Here is an 8,166-nt window from a genome sequence, read left to right as displayed (position 1 = left end):
AGCGCGGCCTGATTATATATGGCGCTGCATATTACCAAAATATCCTCATCGTTTCCTTTGCGGGATGCAGTGTTGTGCCCAGACGGATGGGGCAAAGTCATAAATTCTTTTGCCAAATCGTGGGGGTGGGAAGGCTCGCTCGCAGGGAAAAATTTTGGTGCGCGCCTATAATATTCAGAATCCCGCAGAAATCGTGGAGGGAGTAGGCCGCTCCCAGCGAAAATTTCAGGGTGCCTTTTCTTTCCTTCAAATGTCTTATATATATATATTTTAGCTATCAAGTTATTAAAATAGTACCGGGTAATAACCAAAACTTGTGTTACTGTGTCCTTACTTGTTAATAAAATAGTACCGGGTAATAACTAATTGTTTTTTCTTCAAATTGTTTAGGCCTGGTAATCTAATCTAAATACTCCCTCCATATTGCAAAGGAAGTCGTTTTGAGATTGTCTTAAGTCAAACTTTTTAAACTTTGATTGCAAATATTTTTTTATGTGTTGAAATATTGTTTTATAAAAGTACTCTTTAAATATATTTTATAGGAAAAAGTATTAGTCAAAATTATATTTTGAAGACCATGTCAATGTCCTAAACGACTTCCTTTACAATATGGAGGGAGTAAATCACTAATGCCCCCTCTTGTTACAAAGTAATAGTACTTAATAGCACATATGAAGCCTAATATTCTATATTAGTCAAAAGGCCACATTTTACTTTGTAGTGGGTATATCTTACTTTGTAGCAGGGTTTGTTCGTCGGCAGGGTCAAGTGCCTCCTTTAACTGAAATCAATATAATTTTGTTTGAAGAGTTAAAAGGAAAATAGATTACACAAAAACACCTCTGTATCTCAGTGGTTAGGTCCCTGCACTTGCAATTGAGAGGCCTGTGGTTTGATTCCCATGTGGGATGGTTTTTTTTTTTTGCACAATTTAGCTTCCTATTTCTACATCTCTCTCTGACAGGTGGGACCATCTGCCCAGCGCTCGCCCCTGCCACACATCAGCATGCCACGTTTGATTCTTGCCACACATCAGCATGTTTCTACATCTCTCTCTGACAGGTGGGACCATCTGCCCAGCGCCACGTTGGATTCTTGCCGCACATCAGCATGCCATGTTGGATTCTTTGATCTGTGACCTTCTTTTGAGTCTGTCATAGATGACTACGAAAGTGCCAAAATTATCGGTGACGTTCTACTATGACAATAATTTAATCAACCGTCATGTATCTATCGCCTTGGATTTGAACCGTCACGGATGATTACATTCTGTGATGAATTGTTAGAACATCACGATTAAAACGTCATGTATAAGGATATTTGTTGCAGTGTAGGTTTTCGTCGAGTTCTGGTTGGATGGATGCTTCGAGTTGAATAAGGTGCGAGCTATTTATAAGCCGAGGAAGCCACCGGTCGAAGGGGAAAGCAAACCGCCTCAGAAAATAGCTGGGCCGGCCGGCCCCATGTTCCTAGGCCGGCCGGCCTACCCCTTTTCGGGCTCGCCTCGGTCTCATCTTTGGCGTGTAGACTCCTCGCATCTTCTAGAGTTTCTGTCCTTCACGATTGCACCTCTTTGGACGTTGTTATCTTGGAGATATCTTCGAGGAAAGGATAGGATAGGGAATCCTTCCTTAAATCTTCATTTGCTTTGCTTAATCCCGAAGTATCTTGATCTCATCTTCGTGGGCTCGGTCCTTTGGGCTCTCTTGGAGGATGGATGTGCATGAATGTGCTTCGAATCAACATGGGCTTTGGTCCTTCCTTTGGGCTTTGGCCTTCGTCTTTTTCCGTGTTAGCGCTCGATCATGAGCCTCGTCATTTCATGCTCTAAAATAGGCCAAAAACCTGCAAAAACGAAGTTCCTCCAAAATATATGTGCAAACGTGAAAATGACCAATAATTAGGCCGGGGTTAGGACGGTTAGTGATTTTGATATTGAATTCATGCCATTATCAAGGATAAATATGGGATAAAATGGGTACTTAAGGAGCGCCAACACTAGTGAAATCAAGCAGGCAATCCTAGAGGAGGCTCTAGAGACAAGTTCTCTCTTCACCTCAGGAGTTGTTACTCCAATAACTACTTCGAGTACCAACCTTTCTTTGTTCAGTCAAAGTCAAAGGCACGGCCTATCGAGTAGTTGGGCTAGGAGACATGCTCTCTGCGGCCCTAGAGATAAATTCTCTACCTTTCTAGGAGTTGCTACTCATTCGAGTACCAACCTTTCTTTGTTCAGTCAAAGTCAAAAGCTAGGATGGGCTAACCGTGTAGTCGGTTGGGTCAAATCAACTCAGGGCCAGCCCCCGGACTTTCTGTAGGAAAGGCTAGGATGGACCAACCCGAGTTAGATTCAACCCCCGAACTATATCAAAGCTATATAAAGATTACACATTCATCGAGTGCTTTATGTCTCCATGGTGGAGTCTACACAGAATCAGAAGGAACCATGGTCATACTACTCGATTGTACTACAAGAGCGCTACACTCTACGGAGTCTAGTGAAATCAAGTTGGCAATCCTAGCTACTCGAGCGCTACACTCTACGGAGTCTAGCGACATCAGCACTTCGACTACTCCAGTACTCGACATCAGCACTTCGACTACTCCGGTACTCGACATCAACACTTCGAGTACTCTGGTACTCGACATCAGCACTTCGACTACTCCGGTACTCGACATCAGCACTTCGACTACTCCGGTACTCGACATCAGCACTTCGACTACTCCGGTACTCGACATCATTCAAACAGGCTTGGAGTCAATGCACATGTGCAACAACTCAAGCCAGGCACTCGACTACTCTACACCTGACCTCGCAAGAGTTCACACCAAAGAGATAATTCAAAATTTTCATATACATTATATGTTCCTTGCAAATTATTTCCACAAGTCACATGCAGGGCAAACATGTTCAAAGGAATATTACAAGTTAATGTTCAAGCCTCTTCATCTGAGGGCTGCTCCAAAACATTGATAACCTTATCAGCGATGGGTTTCATCCCCTCGACATATTCAGAGAATTTCTCCTCTGAATAGCCATCTGCTAGCCCATCGCCAATAAGGACCAAGTCTGCTGCAGGCAAGAGAATTTCTCCTCTGAACAGCCATCTGCTAGCCCATCGCCAATAAGGACCAAGTCTGCTGCAGGCAAGAAATACTTCACCAACCCTAAAGCATGAGCTAAATATTGCCTAAAGGTTTCAGAAACAAAGCTGAAAATCCTCTGGGGAGCTTCACAAAGACGTTCCACCAAAGTCTTGTCACCAGGATTGCCTTCCTCGACCATCTCGATGACTACTTGTGCTACTGCCTCGAGATCGGCTACTTGTTTGGCCTTTGAGTCCCGATCAGCCGCCAAGTCCTTAATTTGTTTCATGCTCCCGACAAGTTGTTTGTCAGAGTCAGCTTGGATCTTGGTCGCCCTCTCTAGAGCATCTGCGTGACGGTACATTATATTCGTCAAGTCAGTCCCAAGTTCATCTCTTTTTATTAACAAGATTTTGAGTTCTATGTGAACATAAGACGACTATAAGACTCAAAGGCGACACAAAGAAAGGAGGCACCGGCTTCTACAGCATCAAGGAAAATGAAATTACCTTTCTTCTCCTTGGCCAAGTTCTTATTTTTCTCCTGCAGCTTGTTATTCCTCTCTTCGAGGGCAGCTTTGTTTTTCTCCAGAGTGTTAACTCTGGACTGCAGGAGATCGACTTCCTTCTGGTGCTCAGCCTTCACCTCCTCCATAGCCTTCTCGAGAGCCGCGACCTGTTGGAGATGCTGCTCTTGATCAGTGGAAAGCCGCAGGCTTTCACCAGCTCGTTGGAGGCGCTGAGCCTGGTCAGCGACTTGTTTGGCCAGCTCCTGTCAAAGTGAAAATATCACAAAACCACTCGATAATGAAGATAAGTACTCGAGTTCATGATTACTTACAGTTAGCACACTTTGGCTTTCTAAGATTTCATTGGAAAGGAAATCTGCCCCTTCTGCCGACTTCTCGGTTTCTTTTTGCAGCTCTTCTTGCAGAGGCTTGTTAGCATCTGGGACAGCCGACGAAATTCGTGGCTGATCCTCTGAATGTACATCTCAAGGAACAAGGGAATGAATAACAGATCAAGAAACAACCTGACACGGTTAAACCCAAAAGGACAAACACTTACCAACATCAGCAGAAGCAGCTTTCTCTGCTGCGACCTCTTTTTCCTTTCCTGCTGCAGTTGTCATCGACTGCTCGGCAGATGTGCTCCCAACCTTCACATCTTGTCGACCCACATCGATAAGAGGGTCAGGAAGCACCTGGGTGACATCATCATGAGACTTGTAACAAGAAAGACATGCAATCTTGAGAGCATCGCAAATCCTCTTCTTGCATCTTGCAGAGGAATTTCTCCTTCTCCCTGATACATTTCTTCAGCAAAAACAATGCCATCTCAAGAGATACCATTGAGGGGGAAACCATCCGGCAAACACCCCAGAGCTTGACACCAGCAATCCGCCGCAACCTCTGAAACTCCATCCACCCTCAAACACCCAAGCGCAAGATGCCTAGGATGGTTCAGATGACAAAGGCAAGGCTGAGAGCTAGGAAGATAGCAAGTGATCTTGTTGCTCGCAAATACTCTTCTAGCATCTATCACATAGCAGTGACTACTTCTATCAGCAGGCCAAGAACTCTCCAACAATGAACTCCAACTAATAGCCTTGGCTACAATGGAAGAATGGCGAACAGAGAACTCTCAAGACACCCCTTATATAGAAGGAACAATAATGCTGAACACAACCCGTGACACTACAAGACAAAGGACTCACAAGCGAAACAGAGAAGATGCCAGCTACACTTTTTGCCATGTGATTCCACAAGTACATAGTACACTGAAAACCAACTTCATTCAAAGCACTGACTGTCAGCACTTTCGGTGTGAGAAGTAAAAGACATACGCCACGACTTTGGGCCCTCAACCATAAATCTATGGATTCACGCTCAAGGCTTGGGGGCTACGGGATATGCCTTTCAAATAGCATATTTTTTCAAGGATAACTCAAATTTCAAATGAAAATTTGATATTTGAAAGATTTCTGAAGACTGATTTGACCCTCAGCCTAATTCCTTGATTCAACCTAAGGCTCAGGGGCTACTCCTTATGGAGCTCGAGTACATCGCGCACCATATATGAAAGAAGAAGATTCGGGGCTTGAGCACCTCATAGCCTCAATGCAGCTAGAGAAGTACTCGGAAGACTAATTGAAGCACTCGACGGATTTCTAGACTGAATAGTGAACTCCGAAAGCAGTCGAAGCACTCGAAGACATCTTCAGAAGCACTCAACGCCTGCAGGACTCGACTACGAAGAGCTCGAGGGCTTGTCAGACCCGGGGCAGCGGGACTGCTCACAGGCATGAAATATTCTAGAGTAAGGGATAGTACATGGACTTACCTTACCTCTAATGTAACTACTCGTACAGCAGTAGGACTAGTTGATGTACAAGGAAACTACTCGACCTAGTCGGAGTAGGGCTCTAGTAGTACTTGACTAGGACTCTCCATGTAACCCTGTCCCCCCAGACTATATAAGGGCGGGCAGGGACCCCTCCAAAACATAGAACAACATCTAAGGCAATACAAACAACCACACAGGACGTAGGGTATTACGCTCCGGCGGCCTGAACCTGTCTAAATCTTTGTGTTCCTTGCACCATCGAGTTCTAATCTCGGCGAGTCCCTGCCTAAAATCAATCTCCTCTGGGTATACCTCGGAGAGCTTGCCAGTTAAACACCGACATGACTGGATGTTCCCTAGTGCGGGTCATTCTTCCCGATGTCCCTAATTTCACGGCACCTGCAGCTCTAAGCATGTGACTAACATAACTTCTCTGCTAACATGAATAGTATACTAGGATCTTGTTTGCCTATGCTCCCACTAATCTTAGGTGTATTCATTTATTCTTTATTCATGAGAGATGGCTGATCTGTGTGTGTCACATTACCCATGATTATCTTTTATTATCACTTACCCCTGTATGATCAGCAGTTTACACCTTATCTCATATTGTTATGGTTATGTATCTAGTAAACATCTTTGCACACCATAGCCATCCCTTGGGAAAATATAAATAACGATACCCTGAATACTTCCGGGTGCAATGCTACAATGGTATATCCGTGCGCTTGCGGATCCTTCTGTAATCGTTAAGACATACCACATGCCGTCCCATGGTGTTGTTGCTGTGGGGCGGCCGTCCACGGCATTTCTTGGCGGCGTCGCTGGGAACTAACCCCTCCTAGTGGTGACGTTAAGAAATGCCAACAAGAATTTCTGGCGCCATTGTCGGGGATGGCACTAGGTGTAAAAGATTTTACTAATGCATAAACATGGCATTGTGAATAAGAGGCAGCTACTGCTTATACAGGCTAATGTTATCTTTTGTTTTCTCCTGATTAGATGAAAACAGGGTAGTGTATGACTGGTTTCTCTTTGCTGACAAACTTTGTTGAAAATCCCGAAAAGCTCGTGAGAAGGGTTCGACCTCGCGTCGTCCCTCCTCAGCTCTCATTGTTGACAAGCGAACTAGCTCTTCAAGCACCAGCGACAACAACCAAACCCATGGCTGAGAATACTCTCCGTGACTTTTTCGTCCCCTCAGCCACCAATGTGGCGACTGGACCCAACGCTGATGTTGGGGACGTGAACTTTGAGCTGAAGTCCAGCCTCATTAACATGGTGCAGGCTAGCCCATTCTGTGGCAAGCCAAACAAGGACGCCAACGCGCACCTCCAGAACTGTCTGGAGCTATGCAAGACCGTAACCATACGGGGCGTTGCGGCTAACATTATAAGGCTCCGCTTGTTTCCTTTCTCCCTCCTGGGGAAAGCAAAACATTGGTTTTATCAGAACAAGGAAGCTGTCAGCACGTGGGACATCTGTTCCACAGCGTTCCTCGCCAAGTTCTTTCCGCTAGGCAAAACAAACGCCCTGCGAGGAAGAATATCAAGTTTCCAGCAGATAAGGATGGAATCCATCCCGGAAGCTTGGGAGAGACTCCAAGAGTACATACTCGCCTGTCCTCATCATGGGATGGACAAGTGGCTCGTACTCCAAAGCTTCTATAACAGGCTAACGACCACATCAAGAGCCCACTTGGATGCTGCTGCTGGAGGGGCCTATCTCGATCTCACTATTGCCAAGGCTAAGGCCTTGATTCAAAAGATGGTCTCCAACCAGGGCTGGAACGAGGAGCGTTCCCAGCCCCGAACCAAAGGTAGAATGCATACCGTTAAGGAAACGGACATGCTTGCCGCCAAGATGGACCTCCTATTGAAGAAACTCGACAAAGGGAACAAACAGCAAATGTTCATTCCTGTCCAAGCCATGAACTCGTACTTGACGTGCGAGGTTTGTGGTAATGGTGGACACTCGGGGAACGACTGCCCCGAGACCCGTGAAGACGCAGCCTACATCAACAACAACAACAGGTTCCGTCCACAAGGGGGCCAAGGGTGGGGTCAAGCACGCCCACCATTCCAAGGAGGAGGTAACTATTTCAGTTCCAATTTCAATTCGAATTATAATTTGAACCAACCCTCCTTGAGAGATCTTGTTTTTGGCCAAGCTACAATTAATGAATCTTTAAATCAAAAGCTTGCAGCCAACGATAAAATTTTGGAAAATGTAAATGCAAAAGTTGAAACTCTTTCTTCTGCCTTGAAAAATCAATTAAGTTTCAACAAAATAATAGAAACACAGCTGGCTCAAATCGCTGCTGTGGTACCTACTACTGAGTCTGGGAAGATCCCGAGGCAACCCAAATCTCCCGTTGAAACTGCAAACATGGTGTCTACCGGGTGGGGCAACCTTCCCCGGCGGGCTCCACACACTAACCAAGCAGGCAGGTACAACCCACCAAGGGATGATACATGGGATGGCCTGGTGACAGCAGTACAAGAGGATCCAGAGGTCCCCATGATCAGCTACTCAATCTATGACAAATACTACGAGCACTGCCTGTGCGATCTGGGGGCAAGCGTGAACATAATGCCCAAGGTAATATTCGAAGAACTTCAATACCCTGCTCTTTCCCCAACAACTATGCTCGTGCAGCTTGCAGATTCGTCGATTCGATATCCCGATGGGATAGTCGAAAATATGCTGGTATGAGTACGTGATTCCTTCGTCC

At 45.5% G+C, this 8,166-nt stretch overlaps 1 non-coding gene across 1 annotated transcript; it reads right to left on the bottom strand.

Moving 5' to 3' along the window:
* Positions 1-6,962: 6,962 nt before the first annotated feature.
* Positions 6,963-7,069, bottom strand: LOC120710930. The gene has a single exon (XR_005690098.1). It is a non-coding gene; the product is annotated as a small nucleolar RNA R71 (small nucleolar RNA).
* Positions 7,070-8,166: the final 1,097 nt, after the last annotated feature.

This window comes from Panicum virgatum, chromosome 5K (assembly GCF_016808335.1).
Source record: "Panicum virgatum strain AP13 chromosome 5K, P.virgatum_v5, whole genome shotgun sequence".
Lineage (NCBI taxonomy): Eukaryota > Viridiplantae > Streptophyta > Magnoliopsida > Poales > Poaceae > Panicum > Panicum virgatum.
The sequence above is the reverse complement of the archived record's forward strand: the minus strand, read 5'-3'. Positions and strand labels throughout refer to the sequence as shown.